Raw genomic sequence first — 22,495 nt, forward strand, 5'->3', positions numbered from 1 at the left:
TGAATTTTTATGAGTCTAATAAATCAAACGCACCGTCTCTTCCCTCACCGCCTTCATTCCTCCTGCCCGGCCTCCCTCCTTCTGTCTCACTTTAAGTCTCATTTGTTATATCATTTTACAAATCCATCAGGGAAGAGGCTTAAGAGTGGGGAGATCGGAATAGAGAGGAAAAAAAAGAGAGGACTAAGTGTTTTTATCTATTTATTTATTTGCGTGGCTGTATATCCATCATGTTGTTTTATGATGGCCTGAGCTGGGCTGGCACGCTCGCACAGAGGAGAATTTGCATTGTGGATTGTCAGAGTACTTGTTTACATCAGTTTACCAAGATCAGACACTACATGGGTGCAGCAGTCTGAACTATATAGCCAAGGGTTGAAATGTATCTCCTTTATTGGTCAAATCTTTTCCACTACACTGAGCGGTTGTCTTCATCGATGCCGCAATTACGGTTAATTTTCCTATGAAATGTTATCAAATCAAAAGTGTATTTGGAAAGACTCCTGCTCATCTTCAATCTGTTCAACCCATGAGTCTGCCGTCCTCTACACCAGTGGTTCTCAACCCTTTTTTCCAAAAAGCCCATCCAGATTACATCCAGATCTAAAGTCAGACAGAAAGGTAGGCGGGAAAGCATGTATGCATGTAGGCAGGTGAGCAGATAAATCTAAATACCGCTGATCAGACCCACACTCAATGACATGAAAAAGCAGGAGTCATTAAAATTAAAAACATTATTCACTTTAAATCTCTGAGAATGTCTTATTCTGGTTATATATGAAAATATGATTTCGACATGTCGGTGTAAAATGAACCTGTTTTACATCACATGTTTACCATGAAATATTATAACCCAAACATTGTGGAACAGATATTGCAATGTACCAGTTAAAGTACCAATCTTCCGACCAACGTATATAACTGTAAACCTCGTTCCATAGCTACATAGAACATCATGAGCAACGACATGGGTGCACACGTCTCAAGTGGAAAGACTGAAGGAGTTACTGCAGAAGTGAGAACTAGTGTTTTGGTTCGATCCAACGGACAAGCCACTGTAGATCCAGCTGGTACAGAAGTTTAATGCTGTTTGAATTTAAACCTTTATGAATACACAGTGTGACGCAATATCAGGTGGTCAGAAAGTCATAGCTCATTAGCAAGAATGTCTGCTAGGTTGTTTGTATTTTCATAGGTAGGCGAGACGCAATACTCATATTTAAGAACAAAAAAAAAGAAAAAAAAAGATTACCAGTGAAGCCTCACAAATCCATACAATATACACTTCTGAAAAAACTGAAAAACATTTTCATGAATTAAAAAAAAACCCCACAAAACAAACCTACAGGGTAGAAAATCAAGATTCAAAGCAACATTGCTCAACATCCTCTATCACATTACTTCAGTCCCTTTTAAAAAAATGTCATTATCTGCAGTTTCCCGTCCCCCTCCTATCCATCAGTCACTGCGGTGGTCAGTGACAGCACTCTGTCTTCCTAATGAGTGAAGAAAAGACAGAGGGAGGAGAGGCGTGAGAGGGGGATAACGAATGAGTTTATGCTCCCGGTGAGGAGCTCATTTCCCATCACCTCGTTCACAAGGCTTTAATTGCCAATCGTCGGGATTGTTGCCGTTTTAATTAGCGTCCCATAACAAACCGTGACCACAAGGGCCGTGGTGACAAACAATAAAATGATTCGATTTCCACTTCTTCACATTTCCACCCCCTCTCTCTCTCCCCCCCCGTCCCTCCCTCCCTCCCTCCCTCTCCCCCACCGCTCCTGCAGCTCTGGATCAGCTGGAGAATTCATCTCACACAAACATTTACTGTTCAACAAATCACTGAGAGCTGGAAGGGGCTGCCGAAACACCGACTCCATGTTTAGGACACACACCGACATCGAGTGAGGCTTACAAGTGTACATTTACAAGAAAGGCGTGGATATGGCTTGGGTATAAAAGACTGTCTTACTTTGCACACAACAATTCTGTGCAGGAACATGTTTTCTAAAAGTGTGACAAGACTGGGAAACCAAAGAACCAGTAAACAGCTGTCCTGAACAATTACTCACACACTAAATGGCGATGATCGCCATGCAAAGTGCTTGCATATCACTGAGGGAACTTGGGGCTCAGTGTCCTGACCATGAACACACTGACAGGGCAGGAGGGGGTTGAAAGATGACCCAGCCTACCAACTGAGCCACAGCCGGCCTCCAGTTTAAAGTATGTCCAGGTGTTTTCACACCTGTTGGTGCAGACCAGGATGCACATTCAGTGCCAACTAAAATGGAAATTGGTACCTTATAGTTAGTAGGTGTTGTACTTCGCTTTTCGTGCTCTGGCCCAAATGAATTACCAACTGGCAGAGCATCAGGTTTCCATGGCTACTGAGCACGGCAGTACAAGTTACGTCGTGTTTCCAAGACGAGTGGACATGAGCAGTTGTGAGCAGTCACTTTTATTATAAAAAAAAAAAAAGTTTATGCCTTTACAAGGTGATTCTGTATGCTTGTGGGATGAATTTACCAATGGCACAGATGTCTGAAACTTCCAAACAACGCTAAGAGTCAGATGACTGGTGGCTTTTTTTTCCCCAATATCCGGTGATCAAGCTTCATCAAATCACATCTACAGAAATGGCAATCAAACAAACTAGCTCAGGCTCAAGTTGTGATAGAACTTGTGAATCCTTGACAGGTGTTGAAACCAACAAAACTTTATTTTAGCAATTAGAATTACACGTTTGGATAAATACAACCTTTGCCGCTTGTTCTGTGGGAGAAAGGATGTTTGTCGGGTTGTGACAGAAAGCCCTAGTGACGATAGATAAATAAAAACGGGACCACGCATGAGCTGTGTGGAGAGTATATGGGTGGGGGTTTGTGCAGGATTAGTTGCCTGGCTTATAGTCGCTCTTTCTCCCACAATCCATCTGAAGTGCAGTCAGAGCTATTTGGGCGTCCTGGCAGATGACAAATAGAGCTTGTCAAAGGTGCTGCCACCCCTCCCACCCAGCAACCTCATATGCCCCCCCCCCCCCCCTCTCCTCCCTCCACATCCCTAACCGGCACTTCAATCTGTTTTTGAACCTTTGTCGCAAACGTGACGACACCCACCGTGTCCAAGACGCTGTCACACAACTGTTCCACCTTGGCTACTGTTTAATGACATCTATAGTGAGCTGCATTGCTGGTGGGTGTGTGTGTGTGTGTGTGTGTGTGTGTGTGTGTGTGTGTGTGTGTGTGTGTGTGTGTGTGTGTGTGTGTGTGTGTGTGTGTGTGTGTGTGTGTGTGTGTGTGTGTGTGTGTGTGTGTGTCAGCGGGGATGGATGGACGGTGTTGCTCTGATTGTAAACCATTGCAGGTTGTGTTGGTTGAGTGGCTCTGGGAGCAATGGGGTCTCAATCTTCCACTACAGGACCATGACCAATGAGCTTGTGAGCACACACACACGCATGCACACACACACACACACACACATCCACAAACACACACACCTGGGGTCTCAATCTTTCCCTAATAGACCTTTGACAGTGGCCTGCCTTGTGAGTGTGCCCTGTGCTGTGAAGACACCATTTGCAGACGCATGCAGCATCGCACGCCGTCCATCCATCTCTCACTGACTCGCCACCGTGAATCCACAGATAATCTGCTCTCTCGGGTTGCACTCATTGCTTCTTTCGCAAGGAGGTTGCCCTGATGCCACGACCCCCACTCAAGGGCTGTTGTGACACATTTGCTACAGGTTTTCCCTCTCTGAGCCTGCTGCTTTTGAAGTGAAACAATAAAAAGGCGAAAGAGACATGTTCATCATCATTCCTGCATAACTATCACAGTTCTGACAAAGGAGGGTGACTCTCTTGTGTGTTGGTCATTAAGAGTTGTACATCATCAGAAATCATGAAAACCAACATAGGAGTCATGTAAAACCCTAATATGAGAATAAAGGATTTGCTGTTGCCAATACAAGAAGACTAGAATACCAACACACGCGTTCCAAACTTGAGGTAGCTAAATGGTGCTAAGTGAATGCTAATGAGAAGCTAAGGAATGCTAGCAGCATATGTTGTGGCAGATGTGTTACTAACTGCTAATTTACACCAGGCATGGCCGCACAGGTGCACATTGTATACGATCGGTGGCCATTCTACACCGCGCTCCTGTTTTCACTAGAAGCAGCTGAGTGCTTTGCTCTACAAACAATACAATGACAAGTTGTGTGGATCAGATTGGGACAGACAGGAAGTACTTGTACAAAAGGTTTGTTTTTCACTCCATTCAGTAAAAAATACTTCTAACCTAGCCGTAACAGGCTAGAAGTCAAAAAGCACACTTTAACAGTGTGGTTATATTTTAAGAGTATTTTATATTTAGTGTGTTTGGATGTCATGTTTAAGAAAAACACATTTAATTCACATGTCAGTAATAAAAGCCACAAAGCCCGTTTCTAATGGAAAGAACCATCTTTAGTCGTTCTAATAATTGTAATTGCATTATTAGAATTATTACAATGATTAGAATTCAATCATTTTAATGATGCAGTCATTCATACTCATTATATAAAAGGTCATTATAGATCAGTAGTTGTAATCCTTTTCTTCCCTGAAGTATCCTCAAATTGCCTCTAACAAACGCTGCTGACCCTCTCTCTGACCTCTGATTTGGCAAAGCAGTTCAGTGTGAACCCAAATGCTAGTGGACACACCTACTTTTAGTAAAAGTCTTCAAAATAAATGCACTGGGAAGTTTCCATGGTCTGGTGCAGATTGGGAGTTTTGCTCCAACTTTTGTGAGCAACACAGTTGCTCAAGTTGAAATCTCTTTAAAAGTCAATTTTCCAAATGCTGTTAAATCTACGGTGTTCAAACATTTATCCTCTCCATGATATAACTTGTATCATAACTCTGCTCTGTTAGGCCGGATGGGGAATCCACTCAAACCTGGTGACAGGCCACGAATATACAGCCTGCTGTCTCAAAGCTAAGAGACAGATAGAGCATCATATAAATGGATCTTAAGAGTGTTAAACTGGAGTCTTTTTCCTAAGATGACGGAGTCTCGTGTAAGCAGTGCCAACCTCACACCAAGTAAAGTTGCCTTCTATCCTCAGTAGAACCCAGTTTAAATGGCTGACAGGCCACTGCACTGCACCTCATGTCCTCCATCCTCTTAGGGATCCCCCCCCCCCCCCCCCAGTAGCATGCCTCTCGGTACCTGACGGCTAATTCCAGAGAACAGCGGTCTCTGTCTGCCCCCTCCCTGGGGCGACCCGATGGATCATAAATCTTATTATTGACAGTGCCTGTTCCCTCTGCCATCCCATGTTCTGGTCCCCCGGGGCTCATCCTCTGACTCCCACGGCTCCGCCGCTCTTACGGGAGACAGCGGTGCCATGCCAACATCAGACTTAACAAGGGAGTTGCCGCAATTTTTGGATCCCTCTGCGAGCTGGCGCCGTTATGATAATGTGATCTCTGCATGCGTGACACCCGGTGATACTTTCTGACAGACTACCGGGACGTGTCAACAGAGTTTGATGCCCCACCCTGGTTACAGAGAGCTGCATTCCAGCGACTTAAAAATACTGGTATCCTGTAACTCGTCGGAAAGGATGGTGTCCTCCTACAGTGGGATCAGAATGTGAGCGGCTGCAGGATTCATTGCGTGTGAATGGCCTTAAAGCTTGTTTTAATAAATCTATGAGGGAAAACACAGTAATATGGGGACAGACTCCAAAATTACACAATAGAATGAATCGCCAATCAATTCTTGACCATGTGTTTCCCTGATTGATTCACATCAAGTAGTTTAAAGCGGTTTATCATGAAGCCTGTGAAAAGTCATTTGCAATATGCCATAACTTTGGAAGAGCTTCATGAATATACTTAAAACCCGAGGTTACTTGTGTTAAGTTATTCAAAATATGCATCTACTTAATTAATTGGAATTAATCCCATTTTAGCCAGACTTTCATACAAGGACTTTTTTTTAATTCAAACTGATTTGGAAGATTTTTACAGATATGAGGAGTATAAAATGTGTCATTAGTACTGTTGGTTTCTGTGCTTGGCAGATTTGCTAGAATAGGTGCGTAAGAGCAAGCAAATAGCAGCTGTGGCATAGAGAGTGAGGAGGAATCTGTGTAGACTCAAGTGTAAGTCAGTTATTGTTAAACATAGTGAATATTTAGTTTCAGCTTCGGCTTCACCCGGAAAAGTTAGCCTCGATCTTTCCATTAGCACCAGACCTAAAGAAGAGTATAACGTTTCTGCTAAATTTGTCAAGACTACAGTTGGAACTCAGCAGCTGTTTTTTTAGAACTTCAGAACCGTTTATAATCATTTTTGTTGATTCGGCCTCAAAATGATTGTACTATAAGGCTGTAACACAATTTATTGCAAATTTATCTTGACAGCATTAAAAACATTGCAAAAGATTGAATGACCTGTGATCATCTGTTCAAAATGACATATTATACATGAAAGAACAATGCAATTGAGTTCAAGTAATTCACAGAAATTGTGCAATCAACTATTTTAATTTTTTCAATCAACTGATAGCATTTTTCATAATGATATTAGCGTTGTAAACTTTGTAAAGTAAACAGGCATCAATTTGCAATTCAAGGAACTTAAGCTTCTGTTTACCACAATTTCCGGCTAAAGCTTTGAACGATAACTAGAACTCGATTAAAAACTGTCACTTTGGGATGACCAGCCCGTGGAAATCAGTCGAACCTCAACTATGCCCTTTAAATATTTGTTCTAAACGCACCTTTACATACACCATTAATTAAATGCAATTTGGAATTAATCTGAGTGTTTTAATGAAATTACATTGGTTTGAAGAGGGATTTCTTCTGCTTTAATAATCCATCTTTATTTGCTGTGAAGCACTGTTTCAAATTTCTGTTAAGGTATTATCATTTTACAAGATGTATGGGTTCACTTTGCAGCCAAAAGCTGTCCAGTGTAACATCATTTTAGACTCATGATGGTTTCCTCCACTGTTCATTAATTAATAAACCAACCAATTAATAACTGCAGCCATTGTTATGGCGTACCCGACATATATATGACAATAACAGCACAATAAACCAACACTTCTTTTTTTTTTTTTAACAAAACATGAAGAAAACTCTCAAACAGTTTGTTTACCCATGAAGTCAGATGAGTTTGATGCTCTTGACATTTGTGAGTTGCTATTTGAGATTCGAAACGATACTGAGCCAAACGGATGCGTCGGTGCATGTTTGTGTACTTTTTAGGGCTGCAGTTTGACTTCATATGCCTTTGGATTCATTCCTGAAGACTAAAACCAGAGCTGCCAGCGGAGAAGCGGTGTTACTGTAAATGTGATGACAGACAGACGGCATTAATCAATTGCTCCTCGGTTCGTGACCAAATTAACACCGGCTACAAAGTTAGATGCCAGAGGATGTGCAGTATTATATTTAAGTATTTCTGTATGATGGACCTGCTATGGTGAGGTTTTTTTTTTTTTTTTTTTTTTTAAGGGGAATACTCAGGGGATCCATTAGTGTGTGAGTGGATGAAGTGGTGGATTGACACAAAGTGACAGGCTGATGGGGCCGCATAATGACACGGGAGGCGGCCTGTGCGTGCCAACAACAGATGCTGTCAGCCAGGGTGGCGGTGATGTCACCACACGGAGGCGTGTCGGGGGTGGAAGGGTGGGTGGTAGGTGGTAGTCTGCGGAGGTGGGTGGCTGTGGAAGTAGATGTGGGGGGGGGGGCTTGTGGCCTCGTCCATCATCGCAGCGGAGCCATCAACTGTAACATATACCAGCTGACCCGGGGAACCTCGGACTAGGGGTGGGGGGGGGTGTTCCTCCATCCAGGCAAATGCAAACACAACTGCAACATTGTAGGCCGCTTCCCATATAACATAACCCTCCTAAAAGTAGTCTAAAAATGGTAAATAATAAATAATTAGAGGGTCGGCTCCTTCAAGCTGAGAACAGGTGATGTCTGGGGAAAGAGGAGTCCTACAAATTAGTGTGTCTCTAAAGGGAGGGAGCAGTCTGTTCATATGTTCCGTCACCCTCATCACGACCTATTGGTCATTCTTCAGCGTACAACTGATTTCACTCCTCGGAAAGATGCTGGTATCTCAAGAGTCCTCCACATCATTTTCTGTTGCAAGAAATAGTTCAAACACCCATGCGTCTTTAATGAAATGGTCACAAATGTCCAAGAAATGCAAATGTTTCTTTTCCTGAAGCTGCTACTTGTGTTTAGTGTCCTTATACTGCATTTTATACACAAACACATCCACTGTGCCCTGAATGCACTTTATTTTATCATTGTACAGGCTAAATATAGCCCATATTTGGTTTTAAGTTGAATGAAACATGCAAAGACTTTGTCCCGGCATAGCTGCACAAAGATCTGTTTGTTGATCAGGGAAGATTTAATAAACTTTTTAAAAATTTTAAGCACAGCCTTTTGTATTACGTCCAGGACTTCACAGAGGTGTTTTCTTGTCAGTGTGTGTCTGGGTATCATGCAGTGAATGTAGTTTGGCGTCTTCTCTTTCAGTCAGCTGCTGAAGCCCTTATTTTCCCCCCCGTCATAGCAGCGCCTCCATCTGCATAGCGTGTAACCAAATTCTGACGGGGAATACTGTGCTTTGTGTGCATTAACTACATCAACTAGAAAGGGGGACTCGGCAGAGCACACACCATCGCCAGTGCCACATTTGTGTGGCTTTTTGGCTTGTTGATAGTACTCAAAAGATGCAACCGTTGCCTGCTTCGGATGGCATCAAGCCCTGGCAAAAGGGTCTGTTTGGCGAACTTGAGACGCTTCAGCTTGAACGGTTTCAAATTTTCATTTGCCAGTTTAGTTTGGGGTTGTTTTTTTTTTACAGCAAAAGATACATTCAGCACAACCGCTGTCCATCACTTATATGACGCCATACTCTATGTAACTCTCTTGGCACACACTTTTTTCTTTTTGATGGATTCGTCTTTCTCTTTTCCCTGACACGTCGCCATGTCTTCTCCTGCTGGGTCGCTTATTTTGATAGCTCTCCTTTGTATTTATTGCAGAAAGGATGTTCACGCCCAAAATCACAATATAGACTTTGAAATTGGTTTCAATCGTGTTTTTTTTTTTTTTTTTTATAGAAATAATACACTACAATAATGTAAATGTCTTGCTTGGTAGTTTTTTTCCACATAAATGAATTAAATGCTTACTCATCTATATTTAAAATGTTTTAAAAAAATGTTTTTATTGAGAATCACTACTCCATATTATGTAAGTTACACAATAGCTTTACTCAGAAATAAATCAATCCGAATGCTAGACATGGGTGTACATAGTTGCAGCTACTATCAATTCCATGGATGTCAGAATTCTCTTTACATAATATCCACAATGATGAAATCAGTCTGTAAATCATTATATTACATCTGTATATTTTCCAAAAGAAAAATGTCATCTCTACTGTCAAATAGACAATTTCCTTATCTTGACAGCCCCATCACTAAGTAGTTTTTCAAATGTTGGAATAATATGTAAGGAGACACGACAAGATCCTTGATGAATAATTGAATGATAATTGCCTACTATGTGTGCTTTTTCCGGAGTCGCAATATGCTCCTGTAGCCATAAAGAACATCAATGGTGTAAATAAGACATGATAAAACATGCATTTCCTGTGAACTCAACCTTGACCCTGACCCCAACCCTGAAAGTGGACAAAATCCCAGGCGACTATCGGGACTCCGTCAGGTTGAGATTTTCCTCCCAACAACTTCCTGTGAGTCACATGATGTTTATGTCACACACAAGGTGTCGTGTTTGGTCAAAGGCATGACTTCAGCTGTCAATCAGTGCATGCCATTAGACGCACCAGGAGGAAAAGCCTGGGGCTTTGTCCACTTAAGCACGGCCATGATTACATAGATTGTATGTGCATCTACACGAGTGTATGGAGGGTGTGCATGTTTGGGTATCTGTGAGTGAAAGAAGGAAAGAGGAAGGGGGTAAGCGTGTGTCATAAAAACCTTTTTCAAGTGTGACTGCAGGGCACTTGAAGGTTAAGTGAGTGAATCCCTAAAGGGCAATGCCAGATTTCACAAGGGATGTGAACTTCTGCCCTTAACAATACATGTCAAGACCCCTGAGCATTAAAGCAATGCTGGGGGTGGGAAGCAGTGGGGATTAGTGACTGTAAGCATTTCTTTTTGGCCTCAGATATTAAAAAGAAACTGCAACAATGACCTGAATGCATTTCTTCAACCAAAGAATTAAAAGTCGTAAATAGTCGTTATAGTTCCTGTCTCTTAGATCCCATAGTTTTAAGCACACAAGCCCCTCTACTCAGAACTTTCCAAACATTCTAAAACTCTTACATGATCAAAAAATGTTTAAGAGACCCATCTTACTTTAATCATGTCAAAACACTTGGCCGTGCAAGTTGAAAATACTATTATTTTTCAACGCGTATGATACATTTGGAGATGGAGATACATGCATGTAGGCATGTGTGAGAACACAACAGATATGTAAACATGACACATATTGCTGATAGACAAGAATTCATGATGGGTAAACTACTGCATGGTATATATTAATCATTTTTGCTGCTTGTATTCTGCTATGAAGACATCAACCACCTTACGACTTTTACAGTTTCCTGTAGATCAGTATGTGTATCCTGGTCTCTGATGTTAAGGAGGCCAGCCCTCTGAACTACACAATTTTTACATTGTCTTTCGTCCCAGAAAAAGAAAAAAAAATAAACGCTTTCTTGGACATCTTGGCTGACAAACTGGAATATAGCAAGACTGAGATGGAAAAGCTTCTGTGTGGACACCCACTATGTTGGTTTGACTCAGACTGACATGTTAAAAAGACACATGCATGGACATTTGGTTTGTCAGCATGCATATACGCACGTGCACACAAACACACAGACACAGGTGGCTCTCTGCTACCGATTTAACGCAGCACCGAGGTTCTGGTTGCAGATGCCAGTGTGCAGGGAATCCATCATACTGCCGATTCTTTGGGGCCAATGAGTGATGGACCCCAGTCAGCCGGTCGGACACCAAGCCCTCAGCTTCTGTTTCAACCACTGAGTGAGAGACAAGGGGGTGAAGTACACACCCGCCTGGAGACACACAGGCATCATGAATGTGTCAAAGTGTTAAGAGAGAAGGAGGGAGGAGGGTGTCGAAAAGGTAACCGCAGACAGCCATACGGAGCATTTACAGTAGGCGTCCTTCACACTGAAGGCAGAAGCGTATCTTTGAGAAAGGTCACTCTTACATACAACTGCGTTGCCGCAAGGTCAAAGAGCCAAAACACTGGCTTCTGTGTGCCACTGAGTTCCCACACTGCCAAACCCGCCGGCATTATTTCCACTGTCATTTCAATTTATGGAGGGAGAAGAATGGAGGCGATGCTGAATGGTAGTTTCATGGATTATCACTATGAGTGTAAAATTAAATGGACATCAGTTTACACGTACTAATCAGATGTAGTTTTCTGACAGGCAAAATAAAACTCCATTTTGATGCTGTCGTTCTACATCAATATGCTGTTAAACACACGCCTGTTTCCATTCACATTGCCAGTCTCATTCAGACACATTCAGACAACAGTTGCCTGGCTGGGACCACACACGTCACTGGGAGCAACATGAATCCCTGAGTTTTGCACAAGTTGCCTGTAGGACAAAATACATAAATGATCTAACACATATGACAGTGGTTCCCAATTTGTGATCCCTGACCATCTTGGGAAGTACAACCAGTCTCTGTCTGTGTGCAAGTTGTGCAAAAGAAGATTTTCACTTCCTGGAATCCATAGGGGGCCTGGAAAACTAACATTTATTTTGGTGACTTCCACTTTTGTCTGTTGATGAGAATTAGTGTAACCATGAGAATCTGCCTACACTGTAACACTTTATTTAATCTGATAATTGGAGAAGGGGGTCTCCAGCCTTTCTAAGAAGTAATGGGGAGGAAACTAATAAAAATACTACAGCTGTACAACTCGTTCCCCAGCACCTCATATTTGGCAGCAACTCATTGCTGCATATTAAAGTGGCAGAGTAGTTGAAAGGTTGGGACACACAGTGGCACTACTTTCCTAAAAATATAAGCAAAACCAAGCAAGTTCCTCATGTCTTTACCAAGTTGATCATCCAGAGCAGTGATGCTGATACTTGACCTTTGAGTCTGGATGTAATGAAGAGGGTCTGCTAGAATAACTACTTGTGTGTGACGGTTCACTCTGGTGACCGACCACCATCGGCTCAGTAACCGGGGGCGGCGCTGGGCGGCCGGCTCTTGACATTGCACTGCATTACCGGGGGTGAAAAGTGAGAGTTCGGGGGCTAAAGGTCACGGGCGAGAAAGTGGGATGGCAGCGTGGCGCAGAACAGACGAGTCTCGTCGGCCCGGGTGCTAATTTGGTGAGGGCAGGAGGCCAAGGGGCTTCCACTCTCCCCTTTCTGGTCCTATAAAAGAAGAGCAGGTGCTTTGAAGAAGACTGGCTCTAAATAAACAAAGTGACTCCCTGAAAGCGTTCCACCTTTGTTGTCCTCGTCAGCTCTTCGCCGGGAATTTGTCGCTTTCTTCTCAAATTAGACGAGCTGCTCCTTTCTTCGCGTTCAGAAGTATAAGCTCCCTTCTCTGGAAACCCTATTCTGGTAGTCGTCTATATGCCCTTCTCTTGCGCAGCATCTTCACCCACCCACGACCCCCTCATTCCACCACGGTGCCATTCTGGGTGCAGCTGCCCGGGCCTAATTGGTCCCTTTGGGCCGGGGCAGAACTGGCAGCAGGCCGCTAAAATGCTGATCGCAACCAGGAGGAGCGGGCATCTGCTCGGAGCGGACGCTGCGGCTGAACCGCTGGCAGGATCCACGCGCAAACGCGTACTAATAAAGGTCCTTCAAAGTCACAGCGGAGCAGAGCATAGCAGCAAAGCCTCTGTTCAGCAAGATCAGACAGCAGTCAGACTGTTTATTAAGAGAAATCCCAGAAATGACATTATTTTTGCATTTTTGCGATTACACATCGCAGACAATGATGAGGAAGAATTCCCTGAATTGCCAAAGTTAAATGTGGATTTCCTAATAAAAACTGACGCAGGTATATTGGATACATCCGCCTCAATTTAGCAAGGCCAAATATAAGCATTTTAGAAAGGCGTTGGTGCAGGCTTTAAGTGTAACAAAAAATTTAACCATTAATACTGTGCCCCAAACTCTAATAAGTGATTCAAATTACCACAAAAACTTTGGTTGACCCATTTTGTTACCTTAATTTATAACACAAAGCGCAAAAGGTACCAGACTCTGACAATGGTTATATAGTGTTCAACTTGACTCAACTCTCAACAATGACTTTTACAGTTCCAGTCAAACAAACACATTTTCAGGAATTTTTTTTTTATATAAATTGAGAATTATGTGGAAACTTCAGGGATTTGAGGGTGAAATAATATTACAATAAAGTCAACGTTGTGCCTTTTAGTGTTAAACTGCAGTTAAACTCAAAATTCTGAAATCACCAATGCAAATCATAATTGATTGCCAAAACTTGCAAAACTTACATAAAACTTAGAGAAGGAAACAACTGAAAGTTACATATCTCTTAATATACTTTATAATTATTATAATATTTGTTTCCTCTGGGTGAATTTACTTCTCTGCTTTTACCCAATCCTATTTATAGTTAACCTCAACTGGGGCAGCGGGCTGCAGGGAGCTGGTGGGGATCGAGGACCTTGTTCAGGAAAACAGTGGTGAACTCTCAGCACTGGAATTTAAACAAAAAAAAACAAATATTACGGATCCCAAGTCTACTTCTCTCACCCTCAGGTCACCAATGTCCCGACTGGATGGTCTTGGATCCAGAGTTTATGAGGTCAAATTTAAACAAACTGTGGATACACAACCTGGAAGACGCAGAAAAAGGAAACCAACATGTGTCTGAGGAGGTTTCAAATTCCATGGTAAATACTTAAGGTCGCCATTTTGGAACTCAAGACAGACACAACTACAGACCTAAAAGCACAATAAACTTAGCGTGTATTGCCCTCAATACTATACAACTGGAGAGAAAATGTGTTTTGGCTTGAAGCTTCTGGGGTTGTCACAGATCTGCATGTTAGATATGGCAGGTTTCAAGCTGGACGCCCTTCCTCGCCCAACCTGAGTAGTTTGGGATACTGGACCTTGCTCAGAAACATACAGCAATAATCCAGAAACAGTGGGGTTCAATCCAGTAAATATGTGGTTATAACTAGTTTTAGGAATTGGTTTACAGGCCAGAAAAATATGTAAATGGCAGCTAGATGCAGCTTCCTGGCCGTCCGTCGCCCATGTATTTGCTCCATGTCTTCCCGTGGCTTGGATGCCACTGTGGGGCTGCTTTGTCTCTTCTGGCACTGGAAACCATCAGAATTTACGATCCAAAATGGATTCAGGCCAGCTTCAGAAAATCCTAGGATAAAATGTCACGATATTGTGGAAGCTGAAGCTTGGGGCTTCTTCATACACTGATCCCAAGTATGTCTCAATGTTCACTTTGGCTTGGCTTTTGGAAGGTACTGGTGGCCTTCACATTCACCCAATAAATACTTGTTGTGAAGTGAAGAAGACAGTTGCCAAATCCAAACCCATGGGCATAAAAGAGCTGGAGGTTATTGCCTCTGAGGAATGGGGTAAGACTCTTCGGGAATGCTGTGAGAACATTGTGTCACCGAAAGCATCAAGTTTGTAACAGGTCATAGTAGTAAACGGGTGCTCTACTTGGTACCAGATATGTTTGTTATTAAAGGATGTTATTAAGTTTAATGTTTTCGAGAGTGCAGGAGTCATTTAGAATTATACATTGTGTTGAGTTGAGAGAACTATGTATAATACTGGTTATGTTGATCTATTATTATCAATTCTAATCTTATTTGTACCATTTATAAATAAAAAAAACAAAAAAAACCCAACAGCTGAATGCATGTGAGTTTTGGCTAAAATACATCCTGGTTTCCAACAGGGTTTGAACGTTGCTAGTGCTAGTTGTGCAACAACTACATTCACAGAATATCATCTTTGTTTTGAACAATCTGACTAAATGGATATGTTTGTGTTTGTTGCTTGTGTATTGGATTTGGGAGGCTTGTGCTGCCATTTGCCTCGGCAAAACACATGAAGTCATGACTCGCGCTTTAAAAAGTTGCGATCCTCTGAATAACTCCAGTTACACGAGTCTTCGGTGTAACCGAGTCGCAGAGGTTTTTAAGAGCAACTAATATTAGAAGTCGATGGGACTGAATAAAATTGTGACAACATTACAGGAATATTATTTCTGTCGACACCATCGCCAAGGTAACTCGACTCTCGTGGATCCAAACTGGTTATTCTATGTACAAACGCATTAAAGCAAGAATGCAATGAAAGACAAGCTTGAGTGTGAGGCAGATAAGCAGGGAAATAGCAGTGTGGTAATCCCCTCTGAAATAGATCCGGGGTCGCGAACCTCAAGTACCCTAGCTAAACTGTAAGACAGCAGCTATGCTATTAGGTATCACGGGCGCTGATGCATATAGGAGGCTGCTATGAAAAAAAGGCGTGAGCAGTAGGTAGTGTCCAGTGAGTTTGTAGACAAAAACAAGAGAGAAAGGTTTACAAAATGTTTTCCCAACGTGGTTTGACGTGGTCTTTCAATGACTTGAAACAGGGTGTATAGCCCACCTGCACAAAATGTAGAAGAAACAATATAGGCTACTTCAGAATCTGTCACAATGCGAGTAGGAACAAAAAAAACATTGTTTCCTCTGTGATTGGACATCGGCATTGGAGCTCCAGCAGGCCACTGCAGATTTCTCAAATCTAAACATTCCCACTACCAATACAGTCCTTTCTCACAGACATTTGTTTTTCAAATATACCAAAAAACTTTACACCATATATATACATAATATATATATATATATTTTTTTTTTTTTTATATATGTTTATTAGCATGAACGTTTCAAGATTTCTTTTTAAAATTTACAATTGGCTTGGAAATCCCTCCATTTGTAAATGTGTGTACAAATTGCTTTGCTGTTAATTATTCATTAAATGAGTATACTTTTTATATTGGGAAAAAAAAAAACAATGGCAAGATCATTTCTCTGTTTTATTTTCTGATGGATGTTATTACTTATGAGTTTAAATGTTTCAGGCGAGGATGGGGACGCATCCATTCTACAATGACATTTACACAGGTTTGGGTTTTCGTCATGCACATTGGGGTGGGGAGACGCTATTATTAATGGCGTCTATTTGGTGATCACTCCTGCATTACTGTCATCGAACAGGACAATCGATGATATCAGTATGTGTCTGTGCAGAGACAGAGTGAGGTATTTAACAGCTAAGCCCACCCTCGAAAGACAGAACACAAATTAGCCACAGTGGGCTCACACACACACACACACGGGGAGAAAAGCCACCTCGACAGGAGACAAATTAACCACTTCCCACAGGGCAATACACAAGGGTGCAGGGGACAGTAAACGGTAAATGATCAATACTGCCTTCTTCGGGAGAGCCCACACGTTATGCCCCCCCCACATGTAGATACATACAACACAAGTGAAAACACACCAACAGATGACTGTGGGGGTTACGTCAATCCACTGTAACATGTGGAGCCCCAGATGAGGACCGTTTGATTCTTGAGCTCCTCTGTGTCCGAGCGTGTGTTTTCTGGTGTTGTCTCCATCAGAGGAGTGGCTTCCTCCTCCCCCCCCCCCCCCCCCCCCCCCCCTCCCACCCCCCACTCCCCCACCCCCCCAACTCCTCTTTAGCTGTGAAGCTACAGTGACAGGAGACAAACTAGCCATTTCCCCCAGCGCAACTCACGGGGGACAGCAGAAAATGAACTGCCCCGGATCAATACTACACTCTTTCAACACAGTCGCGGGGCTTTCCTCCACAGACACACACGAAGAGTGGCCCGCCGAGAAAAAGACACTTCCCTTTTTAATTCTATTTCGGGAATCATTAACTTACATAATCTTCCACTGAAAAGAAGAGTGGGAGCGTATTCGAAAGCACAAGGGAGAATTCAGGAAACTAATAAATACATGGGTATCTTTGTGACTACTTTCATGATGCAGCCAGGCAATTTGTCTTGCTCGGGGGCTTAAGGTCAACCTGGTTACATGCGGCTTTTATACACTGCAACTCAATATCCCTTTTCATGAATTAACCAATTTAGATGTAGCTAAATATCTACAAATACATTAAAATCAATCAAACAGAAAAAGTCCCATCTTGCTGGCTTCTATTTACACTTATTATTACTATATTCAAATGCATCAAACTCAGCATCACCAATCAAGCTCACAGGCATGATTTTTGACTGTGAGAGGAAACCCGACACACACGGGGAGAACATCATGCAAACTCCACACCGAAAGGCCCGTCTGGTATATTTCAACGCACGGCCTTCTCGTTGTGGCACAAGAGCGCTCGCCACTGGTCCAACGTGTGGCTGTCTTTATTTTATTTTGGCGATAATGATGACATTTGCTCGTCGTGCCGATTCATACCGTCAGCGACTTTAGGGCTGAAACGATTCACAAAACTCAGTCAAACTTTAGTTCTTCAGACTTCGATTAGTTCAGAAATAGTTTTTGTACAGTGCAGTTGAACTTTGTTTACTCATGGTTCACATTCATTCAGGTATTCGGAAGCTATGCCTCTACCTGCACGTACAATTTTTTTGTGAAATTTTATGAGAAATCATGGTTTTTAAAAAAATATATAATTCAGGCTCAAATTTGTATTATATATATATATATATATCTTTTTTTTAAATCAAGGTACACAATTGCATAAGTAAGCACATAAGGAAGGCCAATTGGAGATTTCAAATTGAAAAGCCTTTCACTAGCAGGCCTTCAATAAAACTTTTACTTGTTTATCAATGGCAAGGTATAATTTGAGGATTTCAACCCAAAGTCAGCATTATTTACCAAGATATTCATTGAAAGATGAACATCTGAATGATGAAAATAAAAGAAGACTCATCCAAATGACTCATTAAATCATATTGAATTACAACATAAAAAAAAAAAAAAGCACAGTGTCATATTAGTACGTTTTTCATTCAAAAATCATACTAACTGAGAATAAAATGCTCGTCTGTTTTCAGCAGCAGCACAAAAAGTATAAACATTCTGGCGGAGTTAGGTTAATTTAAAGTGTTAAAAACAGCTATAAAAAAAAAATGCTAACACAAATAAAGTTCCCAGAAAATCTGTACATTCATCAGCAACAAATAAAATTGAATTTAGTGGCGCAGTGATTTTACTCGGAGGATGACAAAGGATGCTGAGCCAGCAATGCACATGTGCACAGCCCCCTCTGCAGCTCACTGGCATCAATACAGAGAAAGGATCTGTCAGTGCATGTGCACGTGCACGTGCGTGTGTGTGCGTGCGTGCATGAACCCCGAATCTGGCTGTACACCCTGACCCACTCTCAGGTGAGTATAAATAGTACTGACCCTCGAATTCTGTCTTTCCCTGCCAAGTCTCTGCTGGCCCAAAAACACATAACAGAACTGACACCGGCAGCCTTCTTTAACCAATCAGGTGCTGCCTGCCGTAGTCTGCGGCTGTGGGATCATTGTCAAACCTCTGTCACCGCAGGGATCACACACTGAAAACCACTGCTCCGGCCAGGAGCTGACCAAATGATCAACTTACATCAAATTATACGTTTCCTACACAACTCAGCAACGGTTCAGACAGCTGTTAAACAGCAGTAGCTTGTATGTATGATTTGACTCTTGAGCAAGCCTAACACACAAAGAAGAAGATGTCCTTACCAATATGCATCACATTCCTCAATATTTGTAGTTGATACTGTCCTGCAGCCGATACATCCAGAAACGGATGGAGACAGAAAATGCTGTTAATGTCGAAAATTAGCTGACTGAAGTCAACTGAACTGGAAACATAGATGCATGCACAGTAAAGCTTTTGCATCATCTGAAGCAAAATTAATACGTCTTCTCGATTTCAAAGCCTGGGAAGAACCTATACTTGGCACAAAATCTACCGTCCGTCTGCAGAAATATAGAGCAGCACAGTGGAATGAGGAATTTTATCGTTTTTATGTTGTCGTGGATGACTTCAGTCTCGACCCGTCTTTGGATCCAAATCTTTCAAATTTGAATATTTTTTAGTGAAATAAATGTCACTGAGAAATGAATGACTCTTCAAAAGAATTTTTCATTGTTGAAATGTATCAATTGTTTTAAAATCAATATTTAAGTTTCAATTGCTTTATATAATAATTAAATGTTTGCTTCTGTCTACGAGACCATTTTTGAATAAGTACTTAGTCAAGCCATTTATATTAATATGGAATTAATTGCAAATGCTCCAAAATGTTGATGCAATTTGACGTAATTGAAGAATTTACATCGAGCCAATATCAAAGAATTCCTGTGATAACTACTTGGTTCAACCAATGGTTTTAGTTTTTCCACGGTGGCGCTGGTCAATAAGCAAATAGCATCTCCGAAAGAGCTATAAAAAAAAGTAGTGACGCCAGTCCTTCTCCCCAGCTGAACCTGTGACCTGTGAAACATTTCGCATCAGTCCATTCAATCACAAGGCGTTGAGCCCCAATTACAACAGCAGAGAAGATCAACAAACGTTTCGTCATTGTTCTGGCCTGTTACAGTTATTAATATCGCGGTATGATCTCGCCACCCATCACTGCTAACTCCTGGAGCTCCCCATGCCAACCCAGCTGGCACCGCGGCTGCAGGAGTCGCCACACTAAAAGCGCGGCCACAGATGCCAGCGCCACTAATACTAGCTCAATGACAGTGGCTCCTGTAAATCATACGGACCGCTGGAGGAAGGCAGCCACTTAATGGTGCAATCATAGTACGTGCGACACACAGATAAACACGAGCCCATTCTCAGCCCCGGCCACTCGGAGAGCCGAGGACTCAATTACTCTGCCTCTGTTCGGAGCAAATCTCACTAATTAAATAGGTTAAGCATTAATTATTCAACCAGAGAGCGAGAGGGACTCCTGACGAGGGGAGCGTTGGGGAACTGAAGGAGCATGTGAATGGTTGGGGGTGGGGGGGTGGGGGGGCTGCAGCCTTCTGCTTGGGCAATAAAACAATCCACACCAAGCACAGCTAATCAATACAGCCCTGCTGGAATTAGCAGTTATCTTAAAGCCCTTTAACAAGAGCGTGCTGACTGACAAACACAAACAATCATCCATTATTAAATCCCAAAACGCCGGCTGGGCGGGGGAGGAGGAGGAGGCGGAGGAGGAGGAGGAGGAGGCCACACATAGAAGAAGAGCGCTGCTATGAATGAAGGATGAGGCAGGAAATAGACAAATATGTAATTAGAAATTTTTTTTTTAAGTAAATGTCCTTATTTTGTACTTGTGTGTTGTCACAGATGCAGAGGCACAACACAATACACTGCTGAGGGGTTGTTGTTGTTAAGCTGCTGTAAAGTTGTGAAGACCCACAGATTGCATCAGAACTGATGCCAGACGCTGGTGTCAAGCATTGGTGTAACTGTGAAGATCATGTAGAACTTCATAGAAAGAATTTCCTGACAGGATTAATATAAGTAGTCCCATCCAATATCGTTTATTGTTTCTAAACAATCGAATTTCATCGGGGACATTAAATTGCATCAATCCCTAAATATTTTCTCTCCCAAGCCCTCCTCTCACCAATGTCGACAAAGAATGGATGTCATTTTCCAAGAGAACTGATTGGTCAGGAGGTAGTGCTTTTATACTCCATCTCTTATCCAGCAAGTCAATTGCTGTGGAGCAGGTTCGCTGTTCAGTGCAAGTTAACCATGGTGATTTAACCCAGTAAGAAGCTTCATAGGTTTGAAAACCCTGGATTAACCCCTGAAGTTACCTTGATAGGGGAAATCCAGCTCTGTAGTACAGTCCTCTGCTCTGTCTATGGCCTGTTGACATGACAACGATCGACTGGAAACTGCATAGTTTTTACGCTTGTTTAAGAAAAAGTTTCACATCCAAACGGCAGCGTTTATGATAAAGATCCCAGTGTTGTGTTTCATAAAAGTTTGGTTTCCTTGTTTACTCACAAGTTTACCATTTTCACTTGAAAACATTGCTCTGTAATATATATTAGGCCAATCAGTATCAATCTAGCAACATTACATGATTAAACAGCCAGAAGGCAAAATGCACTAAAGTTCATGATTTCAAAAAGACAAAAAATAAATAAATAAATAAATAATAATAATGAAATAAAAAACATGGATTTTCACATCGAGAGTGAAAACATTTCTCGGTCATATGGCAACAATTATTGGAAATGTAAAAATGCGATGAACTATAGCAATATTATCTTCCTAAACAGATTGATTCATATAAGATTTTTTTTATATATATATATAATTTTTATCTGTAGACATCTGCTTATTGCAACAACAAAAAAACCCTATTCAATTTCCACAGATGAAACTCAAAAGATGAAGTTGTGTCATGGCAGAATTCTCATCTGTGCGTTAGCCGACGAATTCCTTCCACATTTGTCCCGAACTGATGACATTATTTCTTATGGTTAAATGTGGGAGACACCTGTAGGGAGGTTATGGTGGGCTTTGGGAAGCTTACCCTCTGCTTGGAAGTGCGGGGGTCAGGGTCATGAGGGAAAGCGGGGGGGAGGGCCAGTGAGATTAGAGGTATGGATGCCGATCGTGGTTGGAAGCACAAGGCTGGATGCCCGAGGGGCCCTGAGAGGCCCTGAGAGGCCCCGAGAGAACGGACGAAACTTAACTTTACCCAAGGGAGGGACAAAGATGCAAAGGAGAGGAAGAAATTAAGGGAGCAAGTGGCAACCAGGAGAGTGAGGGAGGTACTGAGATGGATGAGGAAGGCGTATGAGGGAAGGGGGGGTAGTAGGGGGTCAGTGAATAACTCACAAAGACCAGAATAGACTTGGGGGGGTTCGGATGTCCAGGCCGGTATGACAGAAATGGAAAGTTGGAAAGGCTGGGGAAAAAAAGGAAAAAAAAAAAGGCAAGACGATGGTGGGGGTCGGGTTTCTCCTCTGCTCGGAGCCACGACCTGAAGCCTGGCAGACTTGGACAGAGCCAGGTGGAGGAGGCACGGGGTCCAAAGTGGAGGGGTGGGGCAGAAAGATGGAGATGGATTAAAAAGATAAAAGCTTGACGACAAAGCTGGAATCGATGACCAGGTCCACCGGCGTTGGGGATGTGGGTCCCAGCCTCCACTTGGCTCGAGCAACCCACTGAGACATGCAGCCAAGTCATCAATTAGAAGAATAGTGCTTGAGCCCCGGCGACATGAAGGAAGTGGAGGAATAGAGCGAGGGTGTGAGCGAACGGTTTCAAAATGCAACTGCAATATACGAGTAGAAAGAGCGCGATGAGGAATTGATAGGGATGAAAGGAGGATCGC

At 42.4% G+C, this 22,495-nt stretch overlaps 1 protein-coding gene across 2 annotated transcripts in view; it reads right to left on the reverse strand.

Moving 5' to 3' along the window:
* Positions 1 to 22,495, reverse strand: part of zc3h3 (zinc finger CCCH-type containing 3) — a 63,970-nt gene that overhangs the window by 27,461 nt on the left and 14,014 nt on the right. The gene's annotated exons all lie outside the window — the stretch shown is intronic.

This window comes from Blennius ocellaris (assembly GCF_963422515.1).
Source record: "Blennius ocellaris genome assembly, chromosome: 12".
NCBI classification, from domain to species: Eukaryota; Metazoa; Chordata; class Actinopteri; order Blenniiformes; family Blenniidae; genus Blennius; species Blennius ocellaris.